The 18,252-nt window shown below is 41.6% G+C and overlaps 1 long non-coding RNA gene across 1 annotated transcript in view; it reads left to right on the forward strand.

Annotated features, from left to right (window-relative positions):
• Positions 1-18,252, forward strand: part of LOC138152557 (uncharacterized) — a 74,926-nt gene that overhangs the window by 1,538 nt on the left and 55,136 nt on the right. Inside the window, exon 2 of the long non-coding RNA XR_011166122.1 lies at positions 15,024-15,210. This is a non-coding gene — a long non-coding RNA (uncharacterized lncRNA). The remainder of the gene's footprint in view (positions 1-15,023; positions 15,211-18,252) is intronic.

Raw genomic sequence — 18,252 nt, forward strand, 5'->3', positions numbered from 1 at the left:
GAGAGGAACTAGGCTAGGGTGAGGAGGAGGAGGGGACCTGGAAAGAGAGGGGTTGGGGGATAGTGTGGCTGCTTGTTTGTTTGCTTGCCCCTATCTATGACAACCAGGAGTCTAAACTCAAATGAATCACCCGGGGTTGCCTGAGCGATAAACCTCAGCTCGGCCCCTTCACTACACACCACGTAAGAGCTGCTTTGCTGTCTCCTGGAGAGAGGGAATGTTTGCTTAGCCGCCAGAGTCGGGTTACAGGGGCCCAGCCTCCCCAAACCCTACTTTGCCCCAAAATTGAATTCTAAGGCAAAGATGGAAAAAGAAGTTTCGGGATTATGGTGGAAGCTGAATCGTTTTTAAGTTCTTTATAATCTCGGAGAGGGGGGTGAGGGGGGGGGTACACGTTTCTTTTGCAAAGTGTGCTTCAGCTTCTGATCCCCACTTTTGTCCCGAACTTGGGGTCCTAGATATCTGTATTGTATGCAACTTAGGCAAACCTTTCCACACACTCCCAGGAGCACGTGCCTAACTAAGTATACATGTGTGCAAAAGCAAGCCAAACCAGTAGCTGCTTTAAAAATAAATTGCCCAGTCAAAACAACCCTGAGATTTGACCTCACGTACAGTAAAGTGCAAAGGTGTCAAAAGTGTTGGAAGGGTTGTGGGAAAAGGGCATTGCTGGAGGAGCTGTGAATCAATAAACTTTTTTTTGGAAGGCATTTTGAAATTATTCAAATAAAATGAGTAGAATGTCCATACCATTTGACTCAGAGATTCTACTTCTAGACATCTTTCTCTCTCATGGAGGTCATTGATAAGAAAAAAAGGTCCCAATATGCACCAAAATATTTTTGCAGCGCTTTTTTTGTGGTTGCAAAGAATTAGAAACAAAGTAGATAGATAAACTTGGGGGAATGGCTAAAGAAATTGTGCTGCAGGAAGGTAATAGAATATTATTGTGCCTTAAAAAAACAAAGAACACTACTGCTGAGAAGTAGAGGGCGTTTACAAGCCCTCTGAACTGATGAAATGTGAAGTAAGCAGAGCCAAGAAAATAGTATGTACAATGACTACTACAATGTAAATGGAAAGAACCACCATAAAACAATTGAAAGTGACTTATAAAATTACTAAGAACACACATGACTCTAAGGAGATGTGAAAAGACACACCTTCCCCTACTGCTTCAAGAGTTGGAAGACTCATGGGTGTGGAACTTTGTAGACTTCTAGGCTTATTGATTGGTTTTCACTGATTTTTTTTTTAAACAGTCTTTGTTATATGGGATGGTTCTTTGAGAAGGGAAAAGGGAGGGATTTGGGGAGAAATTTAGGTGTCAAACAAAAAATATCAAAAAATAAATTAGGGGGAAAAATAAATTGTGTGCTTTGGTCATAAAATTTAGAGCCAAAAAGGACTTTGAAAATAATCTAGTCCAACTTCTCCTTTTATAAATGAGGAAACTGAGGCCAGAGAGAAGTAGGTTGCAGTATTGAGAAATGGGACTTAGGCCTAGATTTCCTGACTCTGGAAACCTTATTATTCATTAACTACAATGAATAATGTTAGAATGACTCTGCCAGCTTATGTTTGGCCATTGACAAAAGGTGTCTTTCAATAGTTTATGTGAAAAACCATCTCAGGAAGTTATATGAATATGTAGGGGATGGGGAAAAGAGGGAGATGGAAGGTTTAGAGAGATACAAACAAATGTCCCCAGGACACCTAGAAATGAATGTGACCTACATTCATTTGTTTTTAAGCTACTTAGATGGGTACCAATCTCTTTTTCTTTTGGATAGACCTGGTCCCCTAATTCAAGATAGAGGAAGGATTTTTTCTGTCCTTTGGCCTTCTATGTGACCCAGTGGATACACTGGCCCTGGAGTCTAGACAAACTGAGTTCAAATCTGGCCTCAGACAATTACTAGCATCGTGACACTGGGCAAGTCACTAAACCCCAGTTGCCTCCCCCCCCCCAAAAAAAAAACAAAAGAATCCCTTATTTCCTTTAGAGCCTAATTCAAGCACTACCACCTACCTGCATGAGGCCTTTCCTGATCTCTCTTGAGATTACATATTTCTTTTTCTTTTTTTTCTTCTTCCCTTTCTCTTTCTTTTCTTCCTTCCTTCCCTTCTTGATGCAATTGGGTTTAAGTGACCTGCCCAACTAGTAATTGTTTGAGGCTAGATTTGAACTCAGGTCCTCAACTCCAGGGCTGGTATTTCATCTACTGTACCACCTAGCTACTCCATTTGGTTATTTTCTTGAGTAAGTAGTGTGGAGTAGTGGATAGAGAGCTGGTATTAGAGCCAAGAAGACCCATTTTGAGTCCTGCTTCTGACACATACTGGTTGGGTAAATCTTTCTCAGTGCTTAAGTGTCTGAGACTAAATTGCAGAGAAGCCAGCTGGAAGTAACTCTGGAGTTCCATATATGAAATCACATATATAGCCCCTTTCCTACTTGAGTACTGCTTATATCAGCCTATTAGAATCTAATCACCTTAAGGGAAAATACTTTTTTGTCTTTATGTCCCCAGAACTTAGTACAGTTCCTGGCATACAGTAGGTGCTTAATAAATATTTATTGAACTGTTAAATTCGAGATCTGGACCTTTGGGCTCTGGAATATAGGAAGTAAAGTATCAGCTTCCTGATAACACAGACTTGTTTCTTTTTGTTATATGTCTAATGTCCAGAATGCCCAGCACCTTGCACATAGTAGTCCTTAATCAATGTTTACTGAATTGAAGTTCTGGCATCAACTTTCTCTGCCCTACTCATCCCTCAGAAGGTTCTTGTGAACTGAACCCAGAAAAGTAGGGCAGATGCTGATAATAACTACTTTGTCCCCTTTCTCTTCCCTAATTCAGCATTTCACTAGATTTCTTCTGAAACAGGATTCTCTTTCAGAACAACTATAATCCCTCAATCAGGTAAACTTGAGGTCTTCAGGTTTCCACATGTTCTCTGCTCCCAACCTTTTGGCCCCTGGCTCAACCAAAATTGGGAGTTTAATGTCAGAAAGTATATTGTTGTTTTCCATCAAGTCTTCTTGGCAAAGATACTGGAGTGATTTGCTATTTCCTTCTCCAGCCTATCCTTTTGTCAGGCAATCAGGTTAAGTGACTTGTCCAAGGTTAGAAAGTGTAAGAAATATGAAAAATGACATATTGGGTAAGATATATGTTTTCACTAGCTCAAGATGGTATCTGCCAGTGGAGTCATGGGAAATTCCATAATGACATTTTTATTTTCCTTGATGTTGCCTTATAGGTTAGGGATATATTCCCCAAATCTCTAATTCTCCCTAACTAACCCATTATGCATTGCTCATCCTTAAACTTGCCTGATTCTTGAACCAACATCACCTTGTAGGGTTACATATGTTTGCTAATTCATTGTCCAAAGAAATTCTTCATTGCCAGCAGGAAGTGATTTACCCAAGGTCCCCCAACTACTAAGTGGCAGTTACTATTCTGCCTTCAGAATCCAGAACAGGAACATGGCTTCCAAATCCAGTGGTCTCTCCACCCTCATTACAAGGCCTTAGTAATTCACTGTTACCTTGGGCAAGCCTCTCTCTTCTCTTCTCCTTGGACCTTGTTTTCTTCTGTAAAATGAAAGAGATGCCCAGGGGCAGCTGATTGTGCAGTGGACTGAGCTCTCAGCCTACAGTAAGGAAGACCTGTGTTCAAATTTGACTTCACTTACTACTGGGAAAGTTACTTAGACACTATTTGCCTCAGCTTCTTCAATTACAAATGAGGATAATAATAGCACTTATCTGGAAGGATTAATTTGAGGACGAAATGAGGTAATATTTGTTTTTTAAAAGTGCTTGGCACAATGCCTGGTATATAGTAGGTGCTATAAAGATGCTTATTCTTTCCCTTTCCCCTGTGATGATGATTCCTAAGACCTTTTCTGTTTCTAACCTTCTAGGAATATGATTTAAGAATCTAGAAACCTAGCCTCCCCACTATTGACTATTAGGTGCCCTGGGGGTTAAATTCCACCCAAACAAGGTGGTGTTTGAATTTAGTTGGGAGGCAGGAATCCCAGGTTAGTCTCTGTTGGGTCACTGACACCTTGCATAAGTTTATAAATTTCAAGTCAGAAGGGACCAGATATCTTCAGCCCATTTCTTCTCCCAAGGGAAGAAACTCTTTATCTGGTGGGGTGCAGGCAGTCCTGTGGCTACAGCCATGGCCCAGATGCTGACTGACACTGTTAAACTGAGCTGACTAAGCCTCTGGTTCCCAGATACCTTTCTGGATAACTTGGATCCTTGTGCCAAGCTGGAGCTAAGAGCTGGTTCAGTAAATAGATTTTGCATTTGACCTCTTCTGGCTCTCAGTCACCTGCCTTATCAGCATTAACCTGTTACTTCTGGGCTATAGTGCTCTAGATAAATAAATGTCCTTGTCCTCAGGCATCACATACATAACTCTAGAGGCCAGCAAGACTCCATGGAAGGAGGAACCCGGCACGGGGCCAACAATGGGCACCTACCTCCTGGATGTTTACAATTCAGCTACTAGGGTGGGCCTTAGCCCCATAAGAACCAGTAAGCCAGGGGTCAGATTCAGTACAACCAGCAGCCCATAGCCGATTCCTTTGTAAATGTACTCCAGAGGAGGGTATTTGGCAGAGTCTACAAGGAATGTCACCTGATGAGCAGAGCTGAAACCTTTGGCTGAGGCTGTGCACTTCCTCCCTTTCTCTCCACCCTCCCCCCCTCCTCCCACCCCTTTCTGCCCTTAGCTACAATGCACTAACTTATCCCAGCCACTGGCAATCCAGAGGCAAGAAACTAAACCATTGTGGATGGAGAAAACTGGGCTTTCCCCCAGATGGTGGAGCCTGAGGCTTAGGTTTGGGTGACCTCCACCAAACTGGCCAGGCAGTTCCCTAGGATTCCAGGGCACTGAGGAAAGTATCCAAGAGCTCATGTTATTGCTGCCCTTTCCCTCTTTAGAACAGTGTACGACTCATCCGCTGTAGCACTTGTGTTTTCAAGTCAACACATTTTTTATGAAGTGGCTACAATGTGCAGAGCACAGTGGTGAGTGACAGTAGTAGAGACAAGATATGGGAGAGGGGGGCACGGCACAGTCACTGCCTTCCAGCAGCTTATAATCTGTTACAAGGATAAGTTGTATCCAAATAAGTAGGATACAAGTTAGAATGTTACTGTAACCAACCTCTTGCCTCCTGTTCCAGGCTTCAGAAAAGCTCTAGAACCCAACAGGCTGGCTGTTCCTTGACCTTGCCTTGAGGCTGTGCTTTAACACCAAGGGACTTAGCAAGAGTACTGACAACTTCAAGGGTCAAGGTTGAGAGACTTTTAACTTTTCAGTCTCCTACTTTCATTAGTAGCATTTGCCCTCAAACATCCACTGATACTTTGCCTCGACTCATTCCCCAATGGTGAGCATAGTCTTTCACTCCTTATCCCAGTGATACTGAATGCAAGACTTTCAAAGAACACCCCATTCCCCTAACTCCTGCTCAGTCAGAGGTGCTGAGGGATTCAAAAGCACATGATAATATAGCCAAAGCAGGGCTAACAGCCTGGGGAAACACTGAGAAGTGCAGGGATTGTTGGTCACAGTAAGGACAAAGACCAATTTTAAGAGTAAGGCTTAGGAAGAGAGAGATTGATAAAAGATTTTGTTGTTCAGTTGTGTCTAACTCTTTGTGATCTCATGGACCATAGTATGCTAGGCCTTTCACTATCTCTCAAAGTTGTCCAAGTTCATGTTTGTCATTTCCATGATTTTATCTATTCATCTCATCCTCTGATGTCTCCTCCTTTTGCCTTCATGAGGGCTTTTCCAGTGAGTCCTGTTTTCTCATTATGTGGTCAAAGTATTTATCTTCAGTATTTGACCTTACAGTGAACAGTCTAAATTAATTTCTTTAAATATTGACTGATTTGATCTCCTTTCTGTCCGAGGGACCCTCAAAAGCCTTCTCCAGTACTACAATTCAAAAGCATTCATTCTGTTCACTCAGCTTTCCTTATATTCCAAACTCTCACAGCCATATATTGCTACTGGAAAAACCATAGCTTTGACTGTACAGATCTTTGTCTCCCAGGTGATGGTCCCTGCTTTTTAGCATGCTGTCCAGATTGGCCACAGATTTCCTTCCGAGGAGTGTCTTTTAATTTCAGGATTGTAGTCGGCATCTGCAGTGGTCTTTGAGCCCAAGAATATAAAATCTGACACTGCTTCCATTAAAGTTTCAGAAGTCTTGAATATGGAAGTGGAATGCTTGTGGGTGAAAGCAAGATTAGTGGTGTGATCATCCATGTGTATGACTGAGGTGGAATGGTAAGAGTAGGTAAAGGAAAGTAATATTCCTTGATACTCACCCATTGGAATCCTACCGACCACTTACCATTTCATTCTAGATCTCCAGGGCTCCTACCACTGTGCTCTCTGCAACTTCTACACTCTTCTTAGTCAGGAAAGTCGAGTACTTCTTTCTCCCCATTGCCACTTCTAGGCTCTCGTGTTAACCACCACTTATCTCTTCCTTTATCCAAATTTATTACCCAATATAAACCATCCTGGTAGTTATGATCTACTGATCTCCAGGACTTTATCTCTCATTTCTCTGAGTTCAGTGTCTGACTAGTCTCTATCTCCATCTCAGCTCCTGGTCTTAGAATAAGAGACTTCAACATACATATTGATGTTTCCTCAAATACACTAAATTCCCAGTTTTTTCAGTCTACTCAATTCCCATTACTTACTACTCCACTCTACTCTAGCTGATGAGGGATGGCTCCCTCTAGGTTCAGCAGGAACTCTGATCTTATCTAAGACAAGAAAACCTGCAATAGGGTCTGGAAAGAATTCAATGTCTCAGGCTTAATTGGAGTGAGAGTTGTAGAAGTTTATTGTTATGCTTCTATGAGAAGCGGGCAAGAGTCCTTTAGGGGACCTGCAAGTGAGAGGGGTACAGGCTTTTACCTTTAAAGGGTAGGGCTGCCATTGTCAGGGCTGACCGGATGGAGGGAAGGGACCCTAGTGCATAGATAAAGGTTAGAGCTGACCGAGAGGAACTTGTGACTTTAGTGCATAGATAGTTTAGATGAGATTTGGGCCAGACCAGAGGACACATGAAGAGATTAAGTAAGAACAAAGGAGTCACAAGGTGTTGCCCAGGCTGAGTTCGGATAGGGGGAAGGGACAGAGTGTGAGGCTGGGAAAGGGATTTTACAGATAACAATTTTACAATACAAATTGCAGTTACAATTGTACAAATTGGTTTTACAAATTGATTTAGACCCCAGGTACCCCATCACTAACTATGCACTCTACTCTAGCTATGTCTTGATGCTGTTATCACCCTCAAGTGTTCCACTTTCATTTTCAAGAGCTCTGAAATTCCTTTATGCAATCATAATATTTTATCAATCCATCTCTCCTTATACTTTACTCCTAAATTTATTTTTTGCCCTCACTGTGACCTTCAATCTCTGCATCTTCCTAGGCCATCACCTAGGCTATACTATCCTATACTATTAAATCTTGTTCATCTTTCCCTATTGTCAGTCATACTTTGCTGAACTCCAACCATAGATTACTACTATCCTCCATCTCCTTTGTTCCGATTTACATGCTGCTGAATGGAATTAGAAGTCACGAAACTTGGCTAACTGGATCCAATACAAATTTATGTTTTCTAATCTCAACTGGGCCCCTCAATTTTTTTATTCCCCGAATTGGTTTTCTATTTTACTCACTACAGTGGCTCTTCTAAATCTTTTTGTCCACTCTCAAGACTCCCATGTCACTCCTCCTTCCACCCCCTCCCCCCAATCAGAAGACCTCACCTCCTACTTCACTAAAAAAAAGAGACCATTCACTTTGAATTTCCCCTTCTTCACTTATCATCTCACATCCCTCTGACATTATCCCTCTCTACTTCCTCCTTTACCTCTGTCTCAAATGAAGAGGTGTCCTTTTTCCTTTCCAAGAACACCTTTACAGGTCAATCCTGTCTACATTCCCTCCTGTCTTCCCCAACCGGTTACCCCACCATGATGTGTCTACTTCTGATCTTTAGTTTATAAACCCATTAGTCCCTTCCCTCCTTTCTCCGCCCACTGCATGCCATTGTCTCAGCTATTCTTAAGACAACCCTCCTTTGATCCCACCATCTCCACTATCCTTCTATACCTCTCCTCTCTTTCTCAGCTAAACACTTTGAAAAACCCATTTACATTTGTTAGTTCTGCTTCCTTTTTTCTCAGCCCCTTTAAAGATCCCAAAGTCTGGCTTCTGACCTCAACCTTCAGCTAAAACTACACTATGAAGTTACCAGTAATCTCAGTTGTTAAACTGAGTGGCCTTTTCTCAGTTCTCATCCAATTCAGCCTCAGCATTTGCCACTGTTGACCAACTTCTCTTGAACATTCTCTCCTTTCTGGATTTTAGAGACAGTGTTCTCTCTTGCTTCTCCTACTAGTATAATCATTCCTTCTCAGTCTCCATTGATGGGCCATCAGTCATGTCACATTCACTAACTGTGGGTGACCCCCAAGGCACTATCGTGGCTCCTCTTCTCTTCCTCTAAACTTTCTCATGTGATGATCTTATCAGCTCTCAAGAATTGGTATCTCCATGCAGATGCTTCTTAGATCTATCCATCCAAATAGTCTCCTGAACTACAGGATCTTATCACCAGCTATTGGACATTTTTAACTGGTTTTCCTTAGGCATCTCAAACTCAACATGTCCAAAACAGAATGACCCAAACCTCTTTTCAGCTTCCCCAGGAGAAGTGGATAGAGCACCAAACACTTACTAGCTGTGTGACCCTGAGCAAGTCACTTAATCCTGTTTGCCTCAGTTTTCTCATCTTTAAAATGAGCTGAAGAAGAAAATGGTGAAACCACTCCAGTATCTCTGCCAAGAAAATCCCAAATGAGGTCATGAAGAATCAGATATGACTGAAACAACTAAACAACAACTTTACTGTTTAATACAATACAACCTGTCATTTGTATCTCCACAGTCTCTCTCATATATACCCCCTTCTGATTCAGATATTCCTCTCCTTTTACCTTGCCTAATACAGTAGATTTTTAATTGCCCTTTCTGCCTGGAGTCTTTCTTCACCCCAATCCATCTTTTACCCAGAAAGTAAAGTGATTTTTCCTAAGGTACAGGTCAACCATCTACTCAGTAAATGCCAGTGATCCCCTTAATGCTTCCAGGATTATGTAAACTCCTCTGTTTGGCATTTAAAGCCTGTCGCAATCTGGCTCAAGCTACTTTTCCAAGCTTACTGTACAATATGTTCCGGTCATACTGGCTTACTTGCTATTCCTCACACAAGGCATTCCACCTCTCCTTAGAAGCAGTTAAGCCAGCACAGTAGGTAGAGTGCTGGACTTGGAGTCAGGAGAACATGAGGCCAAATTTGACCTCAGACTAAGCCAATTTACAAGTTAGATGACCCTGGGCAAAGTCACCTATTCCCTCCATGCCTCATTTTCCTCATCTATAATACCAGGGATAACAGTAGCACCTTAGCTACCAGGGCTGCTGGGAGAATAGAATGAGTTAATATGTGTAAAGTGCTATCTAAATGTAATTATTATTATGGTTGTTTTGCTGTGCCTGTGTTATTATTGTTTTTATTTCATGTTTTTTCTTTGCTGTCTTCTGGAGCTGAGGGAAAGTGCCCTGGCTTCCTTCAAGTCTTGGTTCTAGTATACAGTTCCTTAGGGGATCCTTCAGAGCCTAGCCAGCTGCCAGTACTGTCCCCTCTAAAGTTACTTTGTAGGTATCTTTTAGATAGTTACACGTATTCTGGTTTTCTCACCCATGGGGAAGAAGGGAGGAGGGTGGGAACAGGACTTGTGATCTCATGGGTTTGGAGGCTGCCAGTGAGGAACTTCCTCTGCAAATTGCTGATAGATCCTGAGATTGATAATCTTCCCTGGAGCAAACTGCTCTCCCCGGGTCACTGTAGCTAGTGAGAGTCTGAGGCAGGTCTTCCTGACCTTGAGACCAGCTTTCTACAGAAACGCCCTACCAGAAGTTTTCCTCTCACTGGCTACATAGTAGTCACTTAAATGTTTCTTGAATCCATTATGTGGGAGAGGCAGTGTGACTGAGTAAGAAGAGGAGCATCTGTGACTCAGTGTATGTGACACCATGGAGAGGTCGCTCTGGGCCTCAGTTTCCTAATTTGTAAAATGTGGGGGTGAAATTAGATGAAATCGGTAAGGTACCTTCCAGCTCTCAGTCCTGTGATTCCATGAATCCAGGGGTTGGTGTTCGACCTGTACTGAGAGTGGAGAACAGGATTAGAAGGAGGTGTTGATGTGGGGTGGGGCATTTGGGGTGGGGGAATGGTCTGCTAGGCCACCAAGGTGGGGAGAGGGGAAATGGGCCACAGGTTGGAATCAGTTCTTAGAGAACCTCGGATGTCAGGCTGAGGAATTCTTGTTTAATTGACAATGGGAAGCCAGGGAAAGGTTTTTTTGAGCCTTAGGGGAGGAGGAGATGGGCAAGCATAGTATCATACAAATTGTCATTTTAGGAAAATCTGCCTGGCAGAAGCATATAGATTGGATTAGAAGGAAGGCAAGTATGAGAGGGGACAGAACCTGAACCAGGGAGGTCCTTGTAAGAAAGCAAAAAGGCTCCGAGAGAATTCATGGATAGACTTAATAATACGTGACTGTTGAATATGGGGCAAAGGAGAAGACAGGGTTAACTACCAGGGTTTTCTTTTCATGTATATATGTAGCTCGTCTCTTCAAGTATAGACTGTAAATCTCTGGAAGGCAAGAATTCTGTCTCATACTTCTATCTCCCTTATATTACAATAATGACTCACAATCATGAGGCTTTAAGATTTACAAAGCAATTTGCTCACAACCATGAAGGAGGTAGGACAATAATGGTGATAAGAGCTATAATTTATATAGCATCTTAAGGCTTTCAGAGTGCTCAACAAATTTCTTCTCATTTTATCCTCACAACAACCCTCTGAGGTAGGTGCTATTATCATCATTTTACAGGTGATTGACTTGCCCAGGATCACACAACTAATAAGTCTCAGAGCCTGGATTTGACTCTGTTGAATCTGTCTTCACTATACGTCACCCAGTAAAGAAAAGTATTGGTTGATTAGAGGAAAGCAGATAAAGAGTGCCAGGCTTTTGTGAGAGGAAGGAGGAAGCTGAGGGCTATATAGTAGAACCAGCTTGAGATTTGGAATCAGAGGAGCTGGGTTCAAATCCCAGATGTGCTATTTATTATCTGTATGCTCTTAGGAAAGTCAAGACCATAGTGAAAAACAGCCTTTTTCTCAGTTTCCTCACATGCAAAATGAGGGAGTCAGACTGTGCAAAGGCAGCTAGGTGATGCAGTGGATAGAGTGCCAGGCCTAGAGTCAGTAAGACTCATCTTGAGTTCAAATCTGGCCTCAGACACTTACTGTGTGACCCTGGACAAGTCATTTTATCCCGTTTACCTTAGTTTCCTCATCTGTCAGATGAGCTGGAGAAGGAAATGGCAAATCACTCCAGTATTTTTACTAAGAAGACCCCAAATGGGGTCATGAAGAGTCAGATACCACTGAAATGACTGAACAACAAAAGACTCTGCAAAGCCCCTTCCAGGCTCTAAATTCTGTGATTCTATAGGTATATCCTGTTTAGGTTACTCTAGATTGGAGACCAAGACTAACTAGACTGGATATTATTGGCTCAAGAGTTGTTCGGGGTGGCTAGAGTGAGTAGAGCACTGGCCCTGGAGTCAGGAGGACCTGAGTTCAAATCTGGCCTCAGACACTTATTGCAAAAACTAGCCATGTGACCTTGAGCAAGTCACTTAACCCCAATTGCCCTCCAAAAAAGCAAAAAAAAAAAAGAGTTGTTAAAGGGTGTTTGGGGAACAGGGGAAGCAATGGGAGTGTGGGACAGAGCTAAACCAGAGCTACAACAAAGCTTCACCCATAGGCAGACAAGCTTGAGCAGTTAGGTGTAGGTGTGGGTTTTTGGCTCTCTTGCTTACACTCCTAATTGCTTAGGTACAGCTAAGAGAGGCAGTTGCTACATTGATAATATTTATCTCAAATTTCTGAAGTGCCTTTGGTGGCAGTGTATGTGTACATATACACACATACAGATGTTGTTGTTCAGTCATTTTTAGACATGTTTGACTCTTTGTGACCCTGTTTGGAGTTTTCTTGGCAAAGATACTGGAGTGGTTTGCCATTTTCATCTCCAGCTCCTTTTCCAGATGAGGAAACTGAGACAAGCAGGGTGAGGTGACTTGTCTAGGGTCACATTGCTAGTAAGTGTCTGAGGCTAGATTTGAACTCAGAAAGTTGATTCTTCCAGACTTCAGGCCTACCACTCTATCCACTAAGTCATCTAGCTGATGTGTGTGTGTATGTATGTATGTATGTATGTTTGTGTATGTATATATACATGTGTGTATATATATATGTGTGTGTGTGTGTGTGTGTGTGTGTGTGTGTGTGTGTTGTTGTTATCTTCTTTTTCTAGATGAAGAAACCAAGGCCCAAAGAGTCATGTACTTGACTTGTCCAGTGTCATACTGGTAGCGACGTGGTTAGTTGTTCACATTGCCTAATGGAGCCTAAGTCTTCATGCTCCTAGCCTGGTGTTCTTTCATTACACAAACTTGTATGTAAAGAGAAGAGACCTGCCTGCTGTCTGTCTCGAAGGAAGTAGCAATATGGCTGCTCACTCTATCTCTTTCTTCCTTGGCGTAATGGAGACTCTGGAAAGGAATTCAGTCTGAAGGCAGAACTGTGCCAAGGCTCTTTCTATATTCCTGAAGCACTGACAGGGCTGGTTCTCTTCTTTCTTCTGCCTCCCAGGCACTGTTTAACAACCCTAAAGACTGTAACATCCAGTCCTTCAGGGGCCATTCCCACACTAGATATCTGTCTGCCCCTGCCCTCCCCCTACTTTAGTCTTTTGATGACATCATTCTGCTCAGAGCCAGCTGTCTGGATGGTTTGGGACAGTGGACATCACATCAGTATACATTTTTGAAAAATGGATGCCCATCTCCACCATCCTGGCCTCGGATTTGAACCCACAGGGGGCAATAGCAATAGCAGTGCCAAAGGAAGGGAGGAGTTAGGTTCTGATGTGGACACTCACCCCAGGGGGTCTGGATTCCCAGGCTGTCCAGCTCCAGTTGCTTCAGAAGCCACTTGGCCCTGTTGGAGAGGCTTGATCCATCTTCTTCCCTTGGTGCCTCAGCAGCGGTATCAGGTGAAAGCTGATGGAAACACAGCTATTCTGGGAACATGATGGAACTCCAGGAAGTCTGGCACCAGCTGAAATTTCAAACCTTTTTCCCCTCCCCTACATGATGTAGCAGAGTTCAAGTTATTTTGCAAAGCCAAAGAATTATGGATGACAAGTTCAAGGGGCTGAAAAGCAGCTGTGATTGTATCTGAGAAGCCACCTGGTATAGTAGCTAAAGAGCTGGCCTCACAGCCAGGAAGACCTGAGTTCAGGTCCTACCTTGGTCACAATGGACCATGTAAGATTGGGCAATTTACCTAAACTGTTAGTTTGATACCTCTAGGCTAAAGGTATCAAATGCGATCATCCATCGGTCTTTCTGTCTGTCAATCATCAGCTACTATCTCATCTGGCTCTCATGTCTCTTTTTATCATCTGTCTATAATCATTTGCACTCTCATCTGTTTATATCTTTTTATCACTTAACCTTTCTATCACTTATCTGTCTATCTATCATCTCTCTAACTATGGCTGTTTACATCTATCTATTTTTATCTATCTATCAATCAATTTCCCCAGTATCTAATAGTGTTTTGCACATAGTAAGCACTTTCAAGTGGTTATTGAATGCTTGTAAGAATACAGGGATCTGGCAATATCCATTTTTCTCTTCCACCACTCATTCTCTGAACAAAGAATTTCCCCTCTCTGGCCCTCCTTTTCTTCATGTGTAAAATGTAAGGATTGTACTAAAGTCCTTTCTGAACCTATTTCTATAATATTGAGCACATGATGTGATATATCATATGTGTTTTATCATTTGCTATAGGAGGGGTGTTCCAAGAATACACAGCTTGTCCCAAAAGTCTTAATGCAATTATAAGCTCTAATGACTTTAGAAGTATAAATGCTACAATTAAAAACATTATTTGAAAATTTGACAATTTAAATTTCTTTTATAGTCATTGAGTTTTGAGCAACATATTTTTATTTTAACACTATGCATTGCAGATGACACTTTCCTAGATGACACTTTCTCATGCTTGTTGATTGGTTAGAGGTCCTCTTAATTGGCCACATCAGTTACCTGATCTATCACCTTTAAACTTTTTCTTATGCATTCATGTCAAAACTGTCATGTGTGCATCAAAACCTTGTTCTTTTTTTTGGTAAATTTTTTATTCACTTTAAACTTAAATACAAAATGAGAAAAGGAAAAAAAATATTTCTGTGTTTCCATGTACATAGCAGAACATAGGAGAGGATTCAATATAAAACAATAAATCTCTATTTCAAGAAAACCTATATAATAAATACTACACATTATTTTCATAGCTACCCAGCTTTTCTTTGCTTCCTTCTAGGTTTGTGTTGTTGTTCTCTATGTTGTTGTTATCTGCTTTTTATAGATGAAGAAACCAAGACCCAAAGAGTCATGCCCTTGCCTTGTCCAATGTCATATTGGTATCCACATGGTTAAATATACTGTATTACAATTAAATAAAACACTGTCTTATGCTGGTTGATTGTTGTCCTTTATTTTCAAAGAGGACTAAAATGACATCGCTATCCAGGTGGTATGTCCAACTATGACTAATCAGACCAAAATGAGAAGACTCAGAAGGCCCCACCACTGGTTGGGCACAAATAGTCCATATGAACATTTGGAGTGGAGATGGTTTTAAGTTTGCACATCTCACATTCTTTTGAGCTACTTCGATTCTGCTTTGCTTATTGAGCATAGCACCTTCTTTGATTGCAGACATGCCATGCTGGTGTCTCCCACGCCATGTCCCACATCTCACAATCCATTCCAAAGTGTTTCAGAGGGACCTTGACAGTGTCCTTGTACTGCTTCTTCTGACCTCTGTGTGAGTAAGGCCTACCTTGTGTGAGTTCTGTGAAGAATGCATCTCCAGTGGGCTGGCCATGTTGTTCGAATGCCAAAGGTATGTTTGCCTAATTATACTATGTTATAATAAAATATTATATTATAATACAATACTGTATTCCAAACAAATAAAATTTAAAGTTAATAATGGAACATGTAATAGTAATCATTATACTATTTGACCATTTGGTATAAATGATAAATTACTTTTATTGGTTGTATAAAATTAATGTTCGGCAATAAATCTCTGGGAAGTTATGGTGAAACTGAGAAAAGCAGGAAGCTAAGATCTCTAAAGGTTTACCAATTGGGGGATGTAAGTGCAAGCAAGGTAGGATTTTTGTTGTTTTCTTTTTGGAATTCAGTTTCCCAGGCTCAGGCTAAATTGTAAACATCTGAAGGATTAACCTCATTTGAGCCCTGATAATTCATAGCTTTGCTGATTCAAGTAGGTTTCTTGCCTTCTGACTTTGAGCCAATCAGAGGCCCAGTCTTTGTTATATATTCTGGGAGGTTGGCATTTTGCTTTGGGGGTTCGCTCATATTCCTGATAAAGGCTCTGATTAGTCATATGTTCAGAACCCCACCCTCCTCCCCCCAATGCTTAGATGTCTGTGCTCCCTCAATCTAGTGATGTCTGTAAAGAATATAGCAGTATTGTTATGTTCAGACAGCTGGAGTCCTGTCTGTTGGTCTTTGTGCTAATTTCTCTGCTTGTATTTTCTATACTCACTTCTTTCTCTGTAATTAAAGTAGGATTGTTAATCCCTTTAAAGCTGTCTTTATAAAGTGGATTAAAAAAATCTGTGCTAGCAGCCCATGCTGGGGGTGCTAGGGTACTTGCTACTACAGGGGGTTCAGGATTTATTTTTTCTATATTAGGGAATATCCATAACCTAACTGTTTCAGGATCTTAGAGGCATAAACTATATTTTCCTTTTGTTCCCCTCCAGGCAGTCCATCAGCCCAGCATAAAGAGAGGAGTCTGGAAGAGTTGGTTACTCTTCCACTGTCTCCGAGCCTGAAGTCAAGGCTGCCCCAGTCAGATCTTAAATCAGATATAAATAAGTAGACAGCTCTTATAATAAAGAAGAGGCAGCTACCCTACCTTTAGCAAAGCCTGGCACGGGGCTGTCCTGGCTCCCAACCCTTGAAGGTGGACAGCCACCAAAGCAAGAGGGCTTTGAGTAAGCCCAGGATGCAGAAATAAGAATGCTCAGCTCCCTGGGTCATTCTGGGTTAAAGATTCTTGAATCTTTAGGAGCCCTGGAGTTATAATGTGTCTCAGACACTGATCATGGGCAAGTCCCCTAACCTTTGTCTGCTTCAGTTTCCTTATCTATAAGGAGTGAGGATAATAATAACATCTATCAACCAGGATTGTTGTGAGGGTCAGATGAGATGATATTTATAAAGTACTTTGCAAACACTTAAAAAGTATTACATAAATGCTATCTATTATTATTATTATCTCAACAGTAGAAGTTCTTGACCTTTTGTGTGTGTGTTTATCATGGACCCCTTTGACGGTCTGGTGAAGCTTATGGACCCCTCCTCAGAATATTTTTAAATGTATAAAATAAAAATACATATAATTACAAATAAAACCAATTGCACTGAAATATAATTATAAAAAAAAATTTTTTTAAGTTAATCCCAGGTTAAGAATTCTTGCTTTAGGGGAGGCTAGGTGGCCCTGGAGTCAAGCGGACCTGAGTTCAAATTCAGTCTCACACTCTTGACACAAAAACTAGCTGTATGACCTTGGGTGAGCCACTTAACCCCCATTGCTCTAACTTCCCCCTTCCAAAAAAAAAAAAAAGAATTCTTGTTTTAGAGGAACCTGAGAACAGCCAAATACCTGTTCTACCTAGTTTTCCTCTCTTTACCTAGCATAAATGACCCCTTTCCCTTCCATGGAAACAAAGCTAGAAGCACTCAGACCTGGCGCCCAACATTTCTCCTACATTGCCTAAAATTATACTGATTGGAACTTCTCCTTCTGGGCTTTAGTGCTGGGCATTAGCAAAGAACCAAATTTTTAAGTAAAAAGGAGTTTTCCTGGTAAGTGAGAGAGAGAAGGGTGACAAGCAGTTTGGGATAAAGAGGGCATCTGGGGCATGGCTGTGCTGAGAGGAAGACTATGGGAGGTTGTTTGAACCTTTTGAAAATTCTGGGTGGGAATAAAGGAAGAAAGCAGGAGGAGTCTGCAAACAAATTGCACATTTAAATTTTGCCTAGGGCCTTCACACCTTTATCCCAAAGACCAAGTGAAGTTACTCTTTCACCTGAGTCTAGTCTTACCTTCACTACACATAACTCCCTCACTCTTGGCTTACTGGAATAGTGAAACCGGGAAGTTCCTCTTACATAAAGCTGGAGATCCAGGACTAGTAAACTGGTGTTTACCTTTTGTGATCTGTGCAATTTTGTCTCAGCAGGAACTATGTCCAGTGGTATTCCTTAGTATTTTTTGGAGGACTAAAATACCAAGGTACATAAAGTAATTAGGAGGCTAATCACAGTATATGAAGGCTCTTTCAGTTAGTAAACATTTGTTGTTGTTCTCTCATTAAAGTTGCGTCTGACTCTTCGTGACCCCGTTTGGGATTTTCTTAGCAGAGATACTGGAGTGGTTTGCCATTTCCTTCGGCTCATTTTATTAGAGGAGGAAACTTAGGCAAACACAGTTAAATGACTTGCCCAAGGTCACACAGCTAGTAAGTACCTGAGATCATATTTGAATCCAGGAAAATAAATCTTCCAGACTCTGCCAAGAAAATTCCAGATGAGGTCACAAAGAGTTGGACAGTTAAAAACAACTGAACAACAACCAAGAACATCCAAGCAGAGATATCTGAAGGCAGTCCAGGATACAAAACTGTAGGTCTCCCATGCATGTGATTTTTGTAGCCTATTACAATCTATTAAAAGGTAATTTTCAACTACAATTTTAATGCTACCCTAAAGATGTTTATTTCTTGTCCTGCTTTCCTGTTTCACAGTCATCCTTCTTGCCCAGCTGATGAGGGATGGCTCCCAATAGGTTCAGCAGGTACTCTGATCTTATCTAAGACCAGAACCTGCGATTCAGTCTGGA

Source organism: Petaurus breviceps, unplaced genomic scaffold, assembly GCF_028583685.1.
Source record: "Petaurus breviceps papuanus isolate PSGF00001 unplaced genomic scaffold, PetGlider_PUasm1.0 90925, whole genome shotgun sequence".
Taxonomy (NCBI): Eukaryota; Metazoa; Chordata; class Mammalia; order Diprotodontia; family Petauridae; genus Petaurus; species Petaurus breviceps.